The following is a 21,911-nucleotide window of genomic DNA, read 5'->3' as shown; positions in this document are numbered from 1 at the left end:
GGCATATTTACTACTCCAGCCCTGCGGCGTGGTCCCCTTCTTCTGGCATGTCTCCTGATTTTGCACGCTGCACTTCCTGGCAGCTCGTTTAGTATGTGAGCGGGACCGCATACACATGCTTGAAGGGGCAGTGAATAACTGGGAAGCATTTAGTATAATGAGTCCACCTGCTGGATCGCTCTCAACCTATTACTGGGAGTCATCCTATATAAAAGACTCCCTCTCCCTTAGGGAGTCGCTGAAGCAACAGTTTTCATTAGTATGTAGCCTCCCCTACTAATGAGTTGCTAGATCCTTTGGTACTGGTGTGGCCAGGGTCCTGTACCCGAATCACTACTCCCGGTGTGGCCAGTGTTCTGTACCTGAATTCCTGCCCCACGAACAGTGTCCCCAGGTCCTGGTGCAGCCAGGCCTGTTCCTTAAGTCCTCTTGTCCTGGTGTGGCCAGTTCCCCTGACATTGTCCCCTGGTCCTTGTGTGGCCAGTCCTGTTCCCGAAGTTCCCTAGTCCTGGTGTGGCTAGTTCCCTGAACATTGCACCCTGGTCCTGGTATGGCCAGTCCTACTCCTGACGTCCCCTGGTCCCAGCGCAGCCAGTGCCTGAACATTATCTCTTTGTCCTGGTTTGGCCAGTCCTGTTCCCAAAGTCCCCTTGTCCTGGTATGGCCAGTGCACCAAACATTGTTCCCTGGTCCTGGTGCGGCCAGTCCTGTTCCCGAAGTCCACTGGTTCCATTGCAGCCAGTGTCTGAATGTTTCTCTGAGTATCCAGACTGCTACAACCCATTCCAGAAGTATCCGCCTGAGTCTCCATTCTGCAATAAACCTGAATCTTCCAGTCTGAACAGAGCCCTAGCCTGTGTCAGCTAACCTGACTCCTGGGGTCAGCTGCTGCAGTACCGACATCTGCCTAGGAGTGGTACCTGGCAGCTACCTGCAGCCAAGCCTGTCTCCACCATCTGGAGTTGCAGTGAACACCAGGTAGCCGCTTAGCTACTCCCCTACCTAGGCAGACCCAGCCCTGTGGCACAGTGGGTCCATTAATCAACTTGGTGGTATAACACTTAGCAAAATCAAAAAATAAGGAAATGGGTAGGTAGTACTCACCACTCCATAAAAGATGATCTAGTGAATCCTGCTTTGAGCAGGGGGTTGGACCAGATGACCCAGGAGGTCCCTTCCAACTCTACCATTCTATGATTCTATGATTCTATGATAACCTCATTGACAATCATTGGATGGAATGTTGCACTGTAATTTTCACGTCACAAAATACTTGTAGTCCTACCCATAAAAGGAACCTGTCGTGTTGAAAATGGTATCTGATTTGCAGGCAGGATGTTATAGAACAGAGGAGCTGTTCACATTTTTGTAGAAAAAGTTTCATTAAAACTTGCATTTTATTCATTTAAATCTCTGGTGTTTGTATACATGTGAGTTCAGTGGGCAGTACTATTCAGTGATGGATAGTCTTACCTATATGACCGCCCACTGGACTCTAATGCATAAATAAAATACAAGTTATAATGAATCTTTTCCCACAAGCCTATATATAATTCTGCTCAGCTACTCCTTGTCTTTACAATGCTGTCCACAGATTAAACTACATGTACAATGTTACAAGCCCTATTTAAATAATATAGCTGTGAAGACACTGGGTCTTCCCTGGGCATAATACCACTCAGACAACACAGGGTGAGGGTAAAACTGTGTGGCAAAACTTTATTGAACCACAAAACAGGCAATAAATAGATAGAACAGTCCCAGCAAATGCCAAAGATGGTACAACATTACACAGTCTCACCCTTCCGCTGACACGCCTATGGTAGAACAGCTGTGGCTTTGGGACTTCCAGGGTCAGCTACCTCAACCAGTGGCCTCCCGCTTCTGGTGGGCCCCCACAGAGAGAAGATAGTGGCAAGCTTAGGAAGCAAGCAGTCCATCGAGGTACAAGGCCAGGAGACCCAAGGGTCCCACCCTGGCCTCTCCGAGAGTTTATATGGGGCCAGATTACCGACTGGTGCCAATCTGGCTTCTCTGAATGTCTCTATGGATCCCAGGCAACCAGAGGGTCCCACCTGGCAACCCCAAACAAAATATCAATGGGGCCAGGTGACTTCATCGTCCCAACCTTGTCTCCCCAAATGTATCCATGGCCTCTCTGATAGTCTCAGAGACTCTGAACCTTGACTCTCCCTGTAAAGTAGTGTTGAGCCACCCCCGTAGTGTTCGAGTTCGGTTCGGTTCGTCGAACACCCGTGTGTTCGCCGAACTGTTCGTCGAACTGTTCGTCGAACACCTTCGAACACCGTTAAAACCAATGGCAGGCAAACAAAAACACATAGAAACACATAGAAAACACCTTCAAAGGTGTCCAAAAGCTGACAAACTGCTCAGAAGACATAACTAACACATGGAAAAGTGACAAGTACATATAGTCATGCGAAAATAAAAGAGGTGGAGGAGTAAAAGGAGGGGGAGACACAGATATAGGCATGTCATACCCTTCTAAAATCCAAAAAGTGAGAAGCCGACACGGCCAGTCCGCTCCTGCCCGTGCCACCTCCTTGTCGCCGGGTTTGTGCCAGAGCCGCGGTGAACCCTGATGGCCAGCCCCCCTCTCCCAATACTGGTGCCTGTCCGCTGGTGGGTCGAGCGAGCCCCCCTGTGGTGGAGGCAGCTCTAAGCTTTTTAATTTAAATTGTCTCTCTAATTTGAATGAATACACTTTAAATCCATTTACAAGGATCTATTGGAGGGCAAGTCTCATGCCAGCAGCCGCGTAATTCCAGCTCCAGTAGCGTCCACTAAAGCTGCTGCAGTTAAAAAGCTTTTATAAGGATCGAGCTCGGCTGTCCACCGCAAGGCATCCTACTGCCAGTCCCAGCCCCTATGCCTTGGGGTGCCTCCTGATGCTCTTCACTAAGTATCCCATGGTCCCGAAGCATTTCCTTTGAAAAAATTAAGTGTCTAAACTACAGGTGGTGTAGCTTGCTTAACAGCCGGGATAATCCGCTGACTAGCAGACACTGCTACTAGGCACAAAGTATTTCCTGGGCTAGATGCAGTTAAAAATTTGTAATTAGATACTCTCGTTGGATGCTGAGAAAGCATTCCATAGAGTCTCCTGGCACGCCATATATGATTCTCTTAAAAAGCTTGGGGTAGGGGTCTAGGGGACCCTTTTATAGCCAAAATCACGGCCCTGTATCACAATACGTCACCTAGGCTGAAGATAAATGGAACTGTAGCACCCTGAGGGCTCAGTTGCTACCGACGTATTGCACCTCACCCAGAGGTGTGATATCTCACTCTCAGGTAAGGATGGAGTGTGGATCAGGACCCGACACCTGCATGCATTACACCACATTGCCGTGGGGCAGGGCGACCAATATGCCCCTGAGATGGGCACGACAGTCCCTGTCCCTGGCTGGAGTGGGGGGAGGGAACACTGAGGAAGGGGAACCCGGTAGTGCAGGAGCAGGGAGGAAGCAGTTCCTGGGTGCATTGAGAAGGGAGTATAAAAGGTGGGCACCATCTTAGTTCAGTGCAGAGAAGTCTGAGCAGAAGTGGCAGGGAGCAGGGGCTCTGCATGAGCTCTGCTCCGGAGGCGGGCCTAGTAACAGAGGCCCAGGCCTGGAAGAGGGAGAAGGAAGGAAGAGGAGCGGAGAAGGCTCCAGGAACGAGGAATGAAGGGATCCCAGGGGTGCGGACGGGCGAGTCGCCACCGCACGCCCGAATCCACCTGCGTGGAGGGGTCAGGCCAAAGGGGGAGACCGGTCCCCGAACTAGTGGAGGCAGGAAACGACCCTCAGCTAGAAACCGGAGGCTCTGACATTTTATGTGGCGCAGCCCCTCGCTACACCCGCTAGGAAGGCACCACATAGGGTCAGGGAAACTGGCGCCAAGTTTACCAAGAGGAGGCCCGAGGCAGCCGGACAGAAGTGTTGGTAAGAAAGGCCAGACAAAGGACACACAAAGGGGGTCCTGTGAAGTGCTCCAAAGTTATCTGGGAGTTGTCTGAGCCCCTCACCTGGTGAGCACAGTACGACGTGGGCAGCCGTTACCTGCAGACGTGGTCTGGATAATAAGAACTGTGAGTAAAGGCCCTGAACTGCATCACTGACTCCGTGTCGTTACTGCTGCTGCCCTGCACCATCACCCCCATCCTCCGCATACACTGCCCTGAGGCTATACTCCTCCCATGGGGAGTTATGCTACGCTCTGCTGCACCCACAACACCAGCCTTAGCGGTCTGCCCTGTAGCGGCGGTTCACTCTGACTGCAATCTACGTGTGGCGTAGTCGTACATTTAAACATCAAAACCACATAAATAGTTCCGCCACTGGTTTGACCGCCCTGAGCCACGGAACCGGGTCGCCGCCACGAAGACTACAACCACCAGCATCCACCAAAAAGGGTCCGGCTCCGGGTGTCCCAAGGCCCAGGGGGTGCGTCAGAACATTTTCATCACCTTTCACAATCACCAATGGGACAAGGCAGGGATGTCCTCTGTCCCCTCTCTTATACATCCTAGTGACGGAGCACCTGCTCTCATCAATTCGCCATAACCCCAATATTAGGTGGATTGAGGTGGGAGGCACCGAGTACAAGTGCTCTCTATTTGCTGATGATGTCCTAGTATATATCACTCAATCACATATATCCATCCATGCTGTTATGGCTGAAATAGATCACTTTGTTACATGGTCAAATTTTAAAATCAATGCAGCGAAGTCTGAGGCCCTCGATGTCTCCCTCCCCAAATCCATATAGGATTCCATCAAGTCCAACTTTCCCTTTGCCTGTCCCTCACAGGGTATCAAATACTTAGGAATTCCTATTCATAGAGACCTCTCCCATCTATGTTATCTTAATTTTGGGCCCTTTATTGAACAACTCCATACAGACCACGGTTGGCAAGTTAGAACTGTAAGATTCACTACGTGAACCGCTGGTGTTTTGTGGAAAGGCACATGTACACTGCGTTCCAAATTATTATGCAAAAAGTGTTTAGGAGTGATAAGGGAAGAATTTGTTTGTTTGTCAGTTAAACTCATTGATGGTGATGTGTGTCAGGGCTCTTTATATCACTGTAAGCAATTGCAGACACCTGTGCTAATTAGTTTGGCAGGTGTGTCCAATGAAAGGCAAGACTACTTAAGAAGGCTCTCTCACATTATTAAGCAGCCTACATTTTCTGCCAAAATGGGAAAGAAAAAGGATGTGTCGGCTGCTGAGAAGCAACAAATTGTGGAGTGTTTAGGTCAAGGCATGACTACAATCAACATTGTGCGATGATCAGGATGAAGTGTCTTGGCAATCAAGAAGTATGTAGCTGATTCACAGTACACACGTGTGCGTGCTGATAAGGGCAAATTGAGGACTCTTTCCTACAGGCAATTATGTCAGGTTGAAAGAGCAGCGGCAAAAAAGCCTTGTCATAGCAGCAGACAAGTTTTTGAAGCTGCTTGTGCCTCCAACGTCCCCCGAACAACAAGATGCAGGGTCCTTCAGAGGTTTGCAGCTGTGCATACGCCATCCTGTCGACCTCCTCTATCCACTTCACACAAGCAGAAACGGCTCCAGTGGGCCAAACATTACATGAAGACTGATTTCAAAACAGTTTTGTTCACGGATGAGTGCCGTGCAGCGCTCGATGGTCCAGATGGATGGAGTGGAGGATGGCTGGTTGATGGACACCCCACGCAAACACGGCTACAGCGCCAACAAGGAGGAGGTGGAGTAATGTTTTGGGCTGGAATCATGGGGAGAGAGATTGTCGGCCCCTTTAAGATCCCTGAAGGCGCTAAAGATGAACTCCATAATGTATGTGGATTTTCTCAAACAGCACTTCCTGCCATGGTTCAAGAAGAAGAACCGTGTATTTCACAGCAAGATCATTTTTCTGCATGATAATGCACCATCTCATGCTGCACATAAAACATCTGCATCTCTGGCTGATATGGGCATAAAAGGGGACAAACTTATGGTGTGACCCCCATGCTCCCCTGACCTCTACCCCATTCAGAACCTTTGGAGCATCATTAAAAGGAGTGTCTATGATGGCGGGAGGCAGTTCACATCTAAGCAACAGCTCTGGGAGGGTATTCTGTCCTCATGCAAAACAATTGAAGCAGAAACCATCCAAAACCTGACAAATTCAATGGACGAGAGAGTTCAGAAGCTCCTTTCGAACAAGGGGTCCTATGTGAAAATGTAACATCACCTAGAATAAAGTTTTGAGTTGAAAACTGTTTGATTTCAGTTTCTAACAACCTGCTAATGCTTATAATTTCAAAAATGACCATTTTTTTGGTCTTTATTAAAATGAAAAGGTTGATCGAAAAGTTTGGGGGATCTAAGAGTGTGGCAACCCAGTAGTCATGATTACTTCGAATTCTGACAATATGAGGGTCATGCTGCAGGTAGTGCAGCAAGAAGGCACTTATGTGTCTTGCGCATCTCGGAGCCCCAAAATTATTTTCCGGGCTAGATGCAGCTAAAAATTATTTTTAATTTTAAATCTGGTGAAGCTTTAGTATAGATGGCCTAATAGGATCAGTGCTGCACACTGCTACAAAGCCCAAATTATTTTCCAGTCAAGATACAGATAAACATGATTAGTAATTTGAAAGCTTAAAACGGTTGGTAGGGTGATTTTAACCAATCATCAAGCTTTTACTCTCCCCAGGATGACACAGGGGTAGAAAAGTCGTTTCGGATCCATGATTTGTTCATCTTTATGAACGTGAGTCTGTCTACATTATCAGTGGAGAGCCGCGTGCGCTTATCTGTCAGCACACCACCAGCAGCGCTGAACACACGTTCAGACAGAACGCTGGCTGCGGGGCATGACAAGATCTCCAAGGCGTAAGTGGCTAGCTCCGGACATTTATCCAGATTGGAAGCCCAAAAAGAGCAAGGGTCCAGTGACACAGTCGTGGCTTCAATGTTTACTTGGAGATACTCCTGTACCATCGTCTCTAGGCGTTGACTATGTGTCAGACTTCTTGTCTCCTGTGGCCTTGCAAAGGATGGGCTAAAAAAGTGGTGAAATGATTCCGCAAAATTGATGTTACCAGCAGATACTGTGGTTCTGTTACGGTTTGAGTGCTGAACACTTGACGGTCCCACGGTTGGCAAGTTGGAACTGTGAGATTCACTACGTGCACCACTGGTATTTTGTAGAAAAGCACATGTAAGATTCTGCAACAGTCTCTGCTGATACTCCTGCATGCGTGCATCCCTTTCTATGGCAGGAATAATTTCTGCAAATTTACTTTTGTACCGGGGATCTAACAGTGTGGCAACCCAGTAGTCAGGATTATTTCTAATTCTCACAATTCGAGGGTCATGTTGCAGGTAGTGCAGCAAGAAGGCACTCATGTGTGTTGCGCATCCAGGAGCACCAAGTCCCTGTTGTGTTGGTGGCGAGGTAACAATCATGCTTCCTTCCTCTGTCCTCTCCCCCCAACCTCGCACAACAGAAATGTGATCAAGGTCTCCCTCATCTGATGAGTCTTCCATCAGTTTGTCCTCCACTTCTTCCTGGGCTCCTGCACCTTCCTCACTAGTTTGGCTGCTACCATGCGCCCTGGTAAAACCATCTCCCCCACCCTCACATGCCTGCCGCCTTGGTGCTGCCGACCGTCTGGACCTTGCAGATGTTAGCCCTTCCGCATACAGCTCCTCCTCCTCTACTTCCTCCACCTCCTCTTGTGCCACCACCTGACTCCGAATTCTGTTTAAGATGTGCTCCAGCATGTAAATCACCGGAATAGTCATGCTGATAATGGCATCGTCAGCACTAAACATCTTCGTCGCCATTTCAAAACTGTGCAGAAGGGTGCATAGGTCCCTGATCTGAGACCACTCCTCCAGCGTGATTTGCCCCACCTCTGAATCTCGTTGGCCCAGGCTATACGTCAGAACGTATTGCACCAGGGCTTGTCGGTGCTGCCACAGTCGCTGCAACATGTGCAGAGTTGAATTCCACCGGGTAGGCACATCGCATTTTAGCCGGTGAAGTGGCAGGCCCAACGACTTCTGTAGAGATGTAAGTCGCTGAGCTGCGGGATGCGAACAGCGGAAGTGAGCTCACAGCGACCGTGCCCTCTGCAGAAGGCCATCTAGTCTGGGATAGTGGGCTAAAAATTGCTGGACAACCAGGTTCAACACGTGAGCCATACAAGGCACGTGTGTGACATTGCCCCGGCGAAGGGCCGCACCCAGGTTTGCAGCATTGTCGCACACGGCCTTCCCTGGTTTCAGGTCCAGTGGAGACAACCATTCATGAAATTGGTTCTCCAGAGCTGACCACAACTCCTCAGCTGTGTGACTCACATTTCCCAGACATTTCAATGTAAAAACCGCCTGATGACGTTGAGCCCTACTGCCAGCATAGTAAGGAGGTGTGCAGGATCCCTTCTGCGCAGTTAGAAAGCTTGTGGCATGACCAGACAGGCTTTGGGTGCAGGTGGAAGACCGAGAGGAGGTTGAGGAGGCAGAAGCAGTGGAGGAACTTTGACATAAAGAGGATTGACGCACAACTCGTGGGGACGGCAAGACTTGGACAGCAGCCCCTTGTCCTGCTGTCACCATAGTTACCCAGTGCCCAGTCAGCGACATGTAACGCCCCTGTCCATGCCTACTCGTCCAAGTGTCTGTGGTGAAATGCACCCTGTCACACACAGAGTTTCTCAAAGAAGCGGTGATGTTGTGTGCGACATGCTGGTGGAGCGCAGGCACACCTTTCTTTGAGAAGTAGTGCCGACTGGGCATCTGGTACTGGGGCACTGCGACGGACATAAGGTCTTGAAAATCCTCTGTGTCCACCAGGCGGAACGGCAGCATTTCTGTAGCCAAGAGCTTGCAGATGGTGAAATTCAACCTCTTAGCTTTCTCATGGCTAGGAGGAAATGGTCTTTTACTTGTCCACATCTGAGGGACTGAGGGCTGGCTATTGTGCTTAGACGGGGTTGATAAGGGTGTCCACGGCAAACTGCCGGTCTGTGAGGAAGATGCAGGCGGACATGTTAGGTTGCCTTGATCCAAAGGTGGTGCTATCGATGTCGGACAGCGCTCAACACCAGCTGGTGTTCCCACCTCCAAAGAAAATGATGACCTGCCAATCACGCTGGCTGTTGCGGGTAAAGAGGTGGCAGGTCTGCGCCCCAAAACAGGTGTGACTGCTGTCCCCCCAGTCACAGAGGATGAAGAGGCCGCGGATGCACAAGATATGGCAGACGGTGGTTGGCCCGGCCGGCTAGGCCGCATTGTAGCACACTGAGCTTCCCACTGCAACTTATGCTTCATGTCCATGTGCCGGTTCATGCATGAAGTACTCAAACTATGTATTTTTTGGCCTCTACTTAGCTTTTGCTGACAAATGTTACAGATAACACGAGTTGGGTCATCTTTATCGATCTGAAAAAATGCCCAGGCTATGCAAGGCTTAGCACCCATGCGACCTGAAGAGCCACCACGACTTGTGGTGAGAGGCAGAGTTGTGTTTGAGGATGCAGTTGTTGATGTGCTTCCAGTACTACGTCTCTGTCCAGGAAGGCGCAACCTGACCTCGTCGTCACTAGCATCTTCCTCCACCTCCTCTGCTGACCTCATCTCTTGGCGGACTGTGGGTTGACAGTAAGTGGGATCTCCAACCTCATCATCATCACCCTGTGCGTTATCACACCCGTCGTCCTCAGAGCCAACCTGTTCCTGCCCTGACAAAAAACTAAAGTTGTCGCTCCAATCAGGTATTTGAGTCTTATCATCGTCTTCCTCATTGTCTCCACCAACAGGAGTTACAGTTTGGGAATGAGGGTCTACATTATGGTCAGAACCTTCTGCGTCTGGTCCTGGATCCGACTCATAAAGATTCTGGGCATCAGTGCAGATCATTTCCTCGTCTGGATTCACAGAAGCGCTGGAGTCGACCTCTGATTCCCAGGCTATAGTATGAGTAAACAGCTCTGCAGACTCAACCATCTGTTCTACCTCATACTCAGACGGGCAGCTGGAGATTTGGGAGCTGTGAGGAAGCAAGTGCGATTGGGGTGACACCTTTGAGGACTAGAGTATTTGTGATGCTGAAGTTGATGTGGAGGAGAGCCCACTTAAAGGAGCACTTGATATCCGTTGAAGCACCTGCTGTTTTTGTGCCTCATCTGGAATTTGTAGCGATTGGCGTGGCCGTAAGAAAGGGATCTTATCACATTGTCCGCTAAAAGAAGTAGACATTTTAGTTTGGCTGGAAGATGGTCTTTCTTCTGCAGATGTTACTGTTGCTTTGACACCTACCCCACGGACACAACCTTTTTTCCCCTTCCCAACACGCCTATTCCCCTTTCCACCAGCAGCAGGCCTTTTTCCACTCATTTTGGTGGTTAACTAATTCACAACTCTGGAGTTGTTTGCACAAAAAAACAATGGATGGTAACCGAGCAGAGCTGAGTGGCTAAACTGTGGTATTAGGCCAAAACTATTGGCTGGGTTAGATGCAGAAAAAATTATATTCAATTTGCAACCTGATGGAGGTCAGTATAGATGGACTAATACAACAAGTCCCACACACAGCTAGAAGCCCAATATTTTTTCAGAGGTAGATGCAGAAAAAAATATATTCAGTTTGCAACCTGATGGAGGTCAGTATAGATGGACTAATACAACAAGTCCCACACACAGCTAGAAGCCCAATATTTTTTCAGAGGTAGATGCAGAAAAAAATATATTCAGTTTGCAACCTGATGGAGGTCAGTATAGATGGACTAATACAACAAGTCCCACACACAACTAGAAGCCCAAATATTTTTTCAGAGGTACTGTAGATGCAGATAAAAATTATTTTTAATTTGCAACCTGATGGAGGTCAGTATAGATGGACTAATAGAGAAAGTCCGACACACTACTAGAAGGCCAAATATTTTTTCAGAGCTAGATGCAGAAAAAAATTATATTCAGTTTGCAACCTGATGGAGGTCAGTATTGATGGATTAATAGAACAAGACCCACACACAGCTAGAAGCCCAATATTTTTTCAGAGGTAGATGCAGAAAAAAATATATTCAGTTTGCAACCTGATGGAGGTCAGTATAGATGGACTAATACAACAAGTCCCACACACAGCTAGAAGCCCAATATTTTTTCAGAGGTAGATGCAGAAATAAATATATTCAGTTTGCAACCTGATGGAGGTCAGTATAGGTGGACTAATAGAACAAGTCCCACACACTGCTAGAAGGCCAAATATTTTTTCAGAGCTAGATGCAGAAAAAAATTATATTCAGTTTGCAACCTGATGGAGGTCTGTATAGATGGATTAATAGAACAAGACCCACACACAGCTAGAAGCCCAATATTTTTTCAGAGGTAGATGCAGAAAAAAATATATTCAGTTTGCAACCTGATGGAGGTCAGTATAGATGGACTAATACAACAAGTCCCACACACAGCTAGAAGCCCAATATTTTTTCAGAGGTAGATGCAGAAAAAAATATATTCAGTTTGCAACCTGATGGAGGTCAGTATAGATGGACTAATACAACAAGTCCCACACACAGCTAGAAGCCCAAATATTTTTTCAGAGGTACTGTAGATGCAGATAAAAATTATTTTTAGTTTGCAACCTGATGGAGGTCAGTATAGATGGACTAATAGAGAAAGTCCGACACACTACTAGAAGGCCAAATATTTTTTCAGAGCTAGATGCAGAAAAAAATTATATTCAGTTTGCAACCTGATGGAGGTCAGTATAGATGGATTAATAGAACAAGACCCACACACAGCTAGAGGCCCAATATTTTTTCAGAGGTAGATGCAGAAAAAAATATATTCAGTTTGCAACCTGATGGAGGTCAGTATAGATGGACTAATACAACAAGTCCCACACACAGCTAGAAGCCCAATATTTTTTCAGAGGTAGATGCAGAAAAAAATATATTCAGTTTGCAACCTGATGGAGGTCAGTATAGGTGGACTAATAGAACAAGTCCCACACACTGCTAGAAGGCCAAATATTTTTTCAGAGCTAGATGCAGAAAAAAATTATATTCAGTTTGCAACCTGATGGAGGTCTGTATAGATGGATTAATAGAACAAGACCCACACACAGCTAGAAGCCCAATATTTTTTCAGAGGTAGATGCAGAAAAAAATATATTCAGTTTGCAACCTGATGGAGGTCAGTATAGATGGACTAATACAACAAGTCCCACACACAGCTAGAAGCCCAATATTTTTTCAGAGGTAGATGCAGAAAAAAATATATTCAGTTTGCAACCTGATGGAGGTCAGTATAGATGGACTAATACAACAAGTCCCACACACAGCTAGAAGCCCAATATTTTTTCAGAGGTAGATGCAGAAAAAAATATATTCAGTTTGCAACCTGATGGAGGTCAGTATAGATGGACTAATACAACAAGTCCCACACACAGCTAGAAGCCCAAATATTTTTTCAGAGGTACTGTAGATGCAGATAAAAATTATTTTTAATTTGCAACCTGATGGAGGTCAGTATAGATGGACTAACAGAGAAAGTCCCACACACTGCTAGAAGGCCAAATATTTTTTCAGAGCTAGATGCAGAAAAAAATTAGATTCAGTTTGCAACCTGATGGAGGTCAGTATAGATGGACTAATAGAATGATGCTATGCCCAAAAGATTTTACTTCACTAGGTGCAGTAAAAAAATTGGTATTCTATACACAGGTGGTATATCTTGCAACACAGATAGGCTACTCCACTGACTAACACACTCTGCAATAGGCCAAAAAGGATTAGCTTTGCTAGATTCAGCCAAATGCTGTGAAAAAAACTTGCACAGCACTGGCACAGACCTGCCTGGCAAAAACTGATAGGAACTGATGTAACCTAGTCCTGAAAAGGACTCCAATTACAATTAGTCTTTACTCCCACAACCTATCTATTTAAGAGCACAGACCTGCCTGATAAAAGTCGTAGGAAATGCTGTAACCTAGTCCTTAAAAGGACTGCAATCACAACTATTCCCTACTCCCAAGCTATCTGTATATTTCTGCGAAAATTGGCTTGAAATTAACAAGGTATAGCGCACACAGCAACAGCGGTGCCGTTTAACACGCAGCTGCAGCAGTGAGAAAATGGTGGCGACGGGGAAAATGGCTTGGTCTTATAGGGCAAGGACATGTGACATAGACTGCCAATGACACATGCCCTTGCTTGTGTGAAAAAAAGCACTTCGCTCCGTGTGTGCGCTGCTGATAGGCTGACAGATTGCACCTCCCCACTGTAAATGCGGGAAAGAGAAAAAAAAATGGAGATCTTCATTGTTCCTGCAGAGATCCATCCCCTGCCCCTCCCCCCACCCCGCTGTACACTCAAACTGCGTATTATCATTAATTTTCATCATTACTGAGAAAAAATCCAGTTATGATTTTGGTGCACGAACAGTTATCGAACATAACCTCGAACAGCCGAATTTTTCTCAAATTGTTCGTGTTCGCCGAACGGCTCGAACACCGCCCAAAACAGCTCGAATTTGAGATTGGCGAACAGTTCGAGTAGAACAACGCTCATCTCTACTGTAAAGTCTCTTTCCAATTTTTGTTTCAAGTATGGCCGCTACAGAAGCATATCTCCTTTTTAAGTACACATCCACAGGTCAATGGGTTAGGGAGGGCATTACTCGCAGGGCTCAGGTTTCATTGTTTGAGCTAATTAATTTACATAGTTTGTATCGCAGGGGCTCTTGTAAATAAACATCATTGTTTCAGAATCACAGAGAGAACAACATTCAGGGTTATGCAAATACTGGTCTTTCCTTCTGGTCCACCCACAGAAATACACATACATTTAAAAGTAAACACAAAGATAGTAGTTTATTTCTTTTGGATTAACATATCTAAATGTCTGGCTGATTAAGATTATAGGCTTTATTGTCACAATAGCTTTAGGTAGTTCTATTTTTATATAGACAGATTCGGTTTGGCCTACCAGTGGATCGGGGAATCTCCTGGTGGACCCTTGAGTGGCATAACAATCACGGTCGCAGAGGTTGTGACTTCCACTGGGCCTGTAGAGGAGGTCAGGGCACCAGGGCTATTTTTTACGTTCTTGGACAGGCAGTTGACATATGTCGTACCAGTTCAGGGGTTAACAATGTAAAATAAACAATCTAGAAATTGTCTAATTTTAACAAGTAAAATAACCACCCACACTATTTATTAATCTACAATATTACTGAACAATCCCTGAATAGTAAATTTTATAGACATCCTGCATAGAACAAATAGATTAACTTCCTCTTGGTCAGCTCCATCTTAACCTCGAGGGCTACCGAAGCTCCATCCATGCTAAGCAATCTTTTGTCCTACTACACATAGGACACAGCAGGGAGGTTCCTGCTCCAACCAATTGTCTTAGAGCCACATACAAGTACAAGACAGTGAGAAGGAGGAGGAGGGTGTTGGATGTGTCCCTGAGAAACACAAATAAGATTTCTTTATATATTTCTCAGTTTTAACTGTAATATGAGAGAAAATAGAATCAAGAAAAACTAAGATTAAGGAAAGAACTGTTGCTATATTTTTTATTTCATTCTGTGCATTTTCTGTGTTTATTGCATTTTTATCATATTGAACACACCATTCTAAATCTATGAAAAACTGCAACTGTCTGACCTTCATTAATCATTGTTACCTATGTAGGAAACAAATAAAAAAACCTAAATAAACTTCAAGTGCATAGATTAATAGATTTAAAACAGGTGGACGACAAAAAAGCCTGATATGTCGATGTATTTTATTTTAGAGGATACATACTTCCTAAATCATTTTTATGCTAGTCTAGCTTTCCCAGAATTCACTTTTTATTTACCTGCATACAGTGTAAAGCTGTTTACCCATGGTAATAAATAAGAAAATAGTTCCTCTGAAACTCTGTGCATCTGAGAAAAGTCATAAACATGACACACCATAACTCACTGTAGAAAAACTAGAAAACTGTCCTGTCTGACCCCAACAGTAAAATGTATCTATTGCTAACTGTAAGACATTTATTTACTGTGCCAACATGTGTCCATGCAAGCTAAACATGGATATGAGGCATATAAAATAAAATGAGAACTTGCTGTCCTTTTGAAATACTAACTTTTTATATTATTAAAAAAAAGAAAAGATTCAATGAAACAAATATTTTTAAAACCAAAGCAACTGAGCATACATAATTTTCAAGCAGCAAACCAGTGTTTTTTTTTTTATTGCAGTGCTGGAGTGGTGCAACTAATCTAAGTTCCCAGCCGTCGTCTTCATCTGTTATCTGCGCCACTCTGGTTGTCTTCTGCAGGTTGTGACCTGCCAGACTGCTCCAGTGATTGCTGGGCGATCTGTAAGTCACTACTCAGTGTAAGTCTATGAGAACAAGAACGAGGCCAGAATGATGCTCTCAGACTTATATTGCAGGCTTGTGACTGCTACCTCTGACTTCCGGTCAGTCAAAAGTTGCAGTCCCAAGATGCAGGCTCTAAACAGGAGCAGCTCTGAAGACAGCGGCTGGTAAGTACAATGCTAGGGTCATTGGTGGCACCACTCCAGTGCTTAAATAAAAAAAAATGTTAGAGTGGTGCTTTAAAACATACATTTCTGAGGTACATTACAAGAAAATAATACAAGTTTTAGGTTTTAGCTAAAATGATACTATTTTCCCCTCTAACCACTTAAGGAAAGGACCGCCTATATGCCTTTTTATGGAGGTCATTGAGGGGGCTAATTCCTCAACGTACCCTTTTTACGGCTTTGAAAAATAAAGATATTGCTTCTCCCAATAGGCAAAATGCATCAGGAGTCAGCATTTTACTATAACTGACACCTGCTGTATCAGCATGATCAGTGTTTGCCCTGATTGTGGCCATTTAACACTCTTGATACTGCTGTCAATTCCAACAGTGGTGGAAGTCTCTCTTTTTAACCCTATTGGCACACCCACGACTCAATTGCTGAATGTCATGCTCAATAATGACTTTGGGGTCTGTCACTTAAGGTGACTTGTTGTTTCAGGTAATTTGTGTATAACCTGCGCTGCTGATGAAATTCCAGGAAATGATGTATTCTTGAATGACGTTTATTAAAAAGGTTTTGGTGACTTGTTAGACACTATCATAAACAAGGTCTAACAAGCCAAGTGTTAATATAACTGTGACAGGTCTTATTTACTGCAATACAGAAGTGAAGCTAAATTAAAAAGAAGTGTGCAGAATGGCATTAGAGGGACCCCGCAGAATCCCACTACTGCCACCACTTGTGATGAATGGCACCACAGAGATCCTGCAGAATCCCACCGCTGCCACCACTTGTGAAGGATCCACACCTTGCCCCCCACCTGACATCACAGTCACGTCAAATGGATCACGTGATACAGATCTGTCCTTTGAACCAACGTGACACTCCGCACCCCCTCTGGGACTCGTAAGGTCAGATTGGTACAATTCAACACAGACAAATCCTGTCCACACAGGTACAGGAAGGAACCGGGAGTGAGAAGAGGTGGTCCACTCAGTCACTGATGTGGCACCACACCCACTCACACCCCTGACAGGCTGAGAGGCTCCTTCACTAGCCCCAGTGAAGCAGAACCTTGTCGGCCTAGTAGAGCTGCCACCAGTTCCTATTAAATATAATTCCTGCAAGGACCAGGGGATTATATCGGGCCAGGAACCAGCCCCGGTAGCATGCTGTTGGACCAAACAACGGATGTGAGGATTCGTGGTTTGAGATAAAAGAGCAGCCCAAGATTAAATTATATATTTAATTGCCTTAAGGGCACACTAGACAATACACTATAAACATAAGGGTTATAACAAGTGAAAGAATACCTGCACCACCTATAGAGCAGGAGGAACACACAACCCGTAATTTAGGCACTAATCTGCAAATATGGTTATGGTGGTGCAATGCTTTGGAAAATAGAAAATAGCACTACAATAGAGAGAAAGGAAGAGCTGCACTCACCGTACCATTAAAAGAAATAATCCTTTATTTCTTATCCATATAAAAATAATGGCGTGCAGGGAGTGCGGGGAGGAGGAGGAAGGTCGACAGCTGTTTCGCGCTGAATCAAGCGCTTGCACAGGACAGCAAAACAGCTGTCGTCCGTCCTCCTCCTCCCCGAACTCCCTGCACGCCATTATTTTTATATGGATATGAAATAAAGGATTATTACTTTTAATGGTACGGTGAGTGCATCTTTTCCTTTTTCTCTATTGTAATACATAAGGGTAATACATACATAATGATCCGGGGTGCAAACACAATAGTAGTTGTACAAAAAACATAAGCAGTTATTAATAGTCAGTTACCAGTCAGATGGAAGGCCTGGCTTGCGGGGGAGGGGCTGCCACATGGGAGGCTGGTGGTCCCCTTTTTTGCAGGACTTCTCCCACACGATGTGTCGTTTTGACCTCCCAGGGAAAAAGACACTGGGCTATAACTGCTGGAGCTCTTAACCCCTCTTGGTCACTCCCCCTCCTTCCACCTGACTGGATCTAAATCTCCACCCCTCGTCTCTCTCAGCTAAAAACTCCAAAAATTAAAATGGGCTATACTTTCTTAATGGACGTCCTAGGGAGTAAGTTCTGGTGTCATCGGATCCATCCGGACCCCTGCTACGCGGGGAGACAAAACACAGTGGCCCTAGGGGTTTCCAAAAGGCTGTGCCGTGTATCTCCCCATCCTTACATGCTAGACGGTGCTGGAAGCTAGGGTGTCTTTCCTCCTGTTCGTGTGATTCCAAAAATATATTTGGTGTATTGCTGGGATGTATCGTATTCCCATAACTCGGTATTGAATTATACTTGTCTGACACAAAAGGCATGCTGCATGGCTGGGGTCCACAGGGGGTGGGGGTTTTGTCACTCACTGTCCCTCAGCCCCCCTCCCTTCTTGTTTAGCTGCAAAAGTGTCCAGTTCCAGCTGTACATTGGAGACCTCTATAATCCCCCTCCAAGCAGGGCACAATGATCGACATGGGGTTATATCTTCAATATTCTTCACAAGAAGTTTAAACATTTTTAAAAACAATATTAAAAATATAACAAGAACACAGAAAAACCAAGAATAGATTACATAAAAATGTTATGTAAGGGTTTTTTTTGCACAAAAGTATCAAAACAAACAAATAGATATAAATTTTTAATTGGCGTGATCATTCTGATCCATAGAATAAAGATAATCTTGACAAATATACTGAATGGTGAATTGTGTTTTAAAAAAATTCACAATATCATTTTTTTTGTTAATTTTGCCTCCCAAAGAGTGTTAAGAAAGGTGAGAAAAGAGTTGTATGTACCATGAAATGGTTCCAATAAAAACTACAGCAAAACTGAAAGAAATGAGCTGCAACACTTGTTGGTATAAGTGCAATGTGTAGGTGCACATTTACACTGTGGGCAATTACTGACAAAACCTAGGATAAAAACAATGAGCAAATACACATAACACCTAATCCAACAGGATTACCTGACTATTTCTTTGGTTTTGCGTTAGTTTTGTCTACTTTGTTACATATAGGGGTGTGCCTCCCCACTTTTAGGCTGTATATCTTGTTTATTTAGCTTTCCACGGGATAAGTGCCTGCTGGCACATAGAGAAGTGAAATACTAGAGTTAGGTACAATAGCGTAACTACTAGTGTTGAGCGAGTACTAAAATGCTCGGGTGCTCGAAGCTCGGACCGAGCTCACCGTGATACTCGGGTGCTCGACCCGAGCAACGAGCCCAATGTTAGTATATGGGAGACCCGAGCATTTTTGCGGCGGTACCCCCGGCAGTCTGTAGAAAGCCTAAAATGTGCCCAAAACGTTAGTGACAGTGCTCAAATGACATGGGGACAGCATGGGGATCGCCCCAGGAAGCATTTCTGACCCCCAGGTCACTGCTGTCAACAATGTGGTCAGAGGTATTAAGCCACGTTTATGGGCTCACAATAAAACGTTCAAAACTGAAACTGCTTTCCTGTGAAATATGTTAAGCAACATCCTTTCCAGGGTAAAGACTTGTGTATAAGGTAAAATAAAAAAGCAAAAACAAAAATACTCCTCCACACCTTGGGCTATGTTCACAAGTTTTAGCACTTTTGTATTGCTTTCAACCGTGACAAATGCATTCACCGGGAAAAGTAATTTTAACATTTTACAACCTTATCTGGCCATGTGCTGTGTGACACATGCATACAGTGCTGAAAAGACATGGGAACAGCATGGGGAAGACCCCTGCAAGCATCCATGACACACAGGTCACTGCCTAAAAGTGTGCCCATCAGAAGTGGTCCTTGCCGCATCAGAAGATGCAGACTTGCAACTATCCCCGTGAAAGTCCTTGTCCCAGGGCAGTGTTCAATTGTACCTCCCCCACTCCCCCATTCCTTGCAATGCAAGCGCAAGTATGCAGCCTGCCACCCACGCACCCACCCCCAGGCTGCAATACCATACTGCTAGCTTGATTGCACTTGAAATGAGGCCTTTTAGGCTTGTGGAGGCAGACGCCGGCCACCACAACATGGCTGCTTCGGCGGCCTGGTATCCATACTCAGTCCCCAGCCGCCCAGCGGCCGGGTGTCCACGCTTGGTCCCCAGCCGCCAGGGGGCGGCCGGGTGTCCATACTCGGTCCCCAGCCGCCCCCGGCCGGGTGTCCACACTCGGTCCCCAGCCGCCAGGGGGCGGCAGGGTGTCCATACTCAGTCCCCAGCCGCCCCTATTTGTCCCGGTAACCTTCCCCACACTTTTCTTAGCCTGGCCTGCTTTAGGGCAGCACTGGCCGAGCCCACCAGACAACCAGACTTCTCCGGTGGGCCCTGGCTTCTCTATCAGGAGAGTTGAGAGTGCCAAGGTGAGGAGCATGATGATGATGATAGAAGTTAGCATCTGCTTTGTTTTCTTGGAATGCAAGTGTAAGTGTGCAGCCTGCCACCCACCCACCCGCAGGCTGCAATACCATACTGCTAGCTTGCTTGCACTTAAAATTGAGCCTTTTAGGCATGTGGAGGTGGAATCTGGCCACCACGTCATGGCTGCGTCGGCGGTCCTGGTATTCATACTCAGTCCTCAGCCGCCCGGCGGGCGGGTGTCCATGCTTGGTTCCCAGCTGCCAGTGGGCGGCCAGGTGTCCATAGTCGGTCCCCAGCCGCCAGGGGGCGGCCGGGCGTCCATACTCGGTCCCCAGCCGCCCCTATTTGTCCCAGTAACCTTACCCACACTATTCTTAGCCTGGCCTGCTTTCGGGCAGCATTGGCCGAGCCCACCAGACAACCAGACTCCTCCGGTGGGCCCTGGCTTCTCTATCAGGGGAGTTGAATGTGCCAAGGTGAGGAGCATGATGATGATGATAGAAGTTACCATCTGCTTTGTTTTCTTGGAAGGCAAGCGTAAGTGTGCAGCCTGCCACCAACCCACCCCCAGGCTGCAATACCATACTGCTAGCTTGCTTGAACTTGAAATGAGGCCTTTTAGGCTTGTGGAGGCAGACGCCGGCCGCCATATCATGGCTCCGTCGGCGGCCTGGTATCTATACTCAGTCCCCAGCCGCCCGGCGGCCAGGTGTCCACGCTTGGTCCCCAGCCGCCAGGGGGCGGCCGGGTGTCCATACTCGGTCCCCAGCCGCCTCGTGGCCGGGAGTCCACACTCGGTCCCCAGCCGCCAGGGGGCGGCCGGGTGTCCATACTCGGTCCCCAGCCGTCCCGCGGCCTGGTACCCACACACGGACCCCAGCCGCCGGGGGGCGGCCTGGTGTCCATAAACGGTCCCCAGCTGCCCCTATTTGAAGGACAGCCTAACCACAAACACATGGACAAGTAAATGTGGCCAGGGATGGTCCATCTCACTGACGCCTTCACACTGGGTTAATATTGTGGAAGCCGGGACACAGTTGGACGCTGGGATGCAACACGTCCTCAAGACATAGAGGATTGCGCGTCCTGCGTCAATCAGGCTTCAACACAAAGTTCAGAAGATAGACAGCAGCAGTGGTCGGCCTCCTACACAATGAGTCAATTATTCATGATCATGAGGCCATCCATCTCCTTAGCTTTCTGTTCCTTGGAATTCAAGCGCATGTATGTAGTAGCGGCTAGGCCTGAGGTGGTCAGCGTTTTGGCGCATATCCTACCTCCTCCGAGAATTGCTGGATGTTTTCCTGCTACTATCCCAGTTCTATGACTCCCGTTAAAACAAAGCTTCAGGTGATGAATGATGGATGAGGTGGTGGCAAAGGAGAAAGAGCAGGAGGAACAGGGACCATTCACATCAATATCAGGCCAGTCAACCACACATGTCTTGTAGGATATGCTTCTGTACCAAAAAGGAGCAGTTCGGCTACTCAATTATAGGGCATACTGTGAGTGCAATGCCTACCAAAAATTTTGAGGCACTCCAATGCCCCTTGGAAGTGACATGGAGGTCAGAGGGCCTTAACTAAACCGTTTTTTCCTTTTATAGCAACTGGGTCTCCTGTACACTGTTGGCCTAAGCAGTGAATGGAAGGCTTTCCAAAAATTATGAGGAACTGCAATGCCCCTTGAAACAGACGTGGATTACAGCGTACTAAAAAGCTTCTACTTCTACCCATTATTGGGGAGTGGGTCTCCCTTAATGTTCGCCTATGCATTGAAAAGCAAAAGCTGACTAAAATTAGGAGGAAATGCAATGCCCGTTGGAAGAGTCGTGGAGGTTAGAGTTAATTGAAAACAACATTTCAATTCCTCTTGGAAGAGCTGTGGAGTTCAGAGTGGTTTAACAAGACTGTTTTAATGCCCCTTGGAAGAGACGTGAAGGTCACAGTAGCTTAACAAGATGGTTTTAATGCCCCATGGAAGAGACGTGGAGGTCACAGTAGCTTAACAAGACGGTTTAAATGCGCCTTGGAAGAGACGTGGAGGTCACAGTGG

The sequence above is a fragment of the Phyllobates terribilis genome, unplaced genomic scaffold (assembly GCF_046119375.1).
Source record: "Phyllobates terribilis strain yellow unplaced genomic scaffold, ASM4611937v1 Scaffold_3__8_contigs__length_932513732, whole genome shotgun sequence".
In the NCBI taxonomy this organism is placed as follows: domain Eukaryota; kingdom Metazoa; phylum Chordata; class Amphibia; order Anura; family Dendrobatidae; genus Phyllobates; species Phyllobates terribilis.
The sequence above is the reverse complement of the archived record's forward strand: the minus strand, read 5'-3'. Positions refer to the sequence as shown.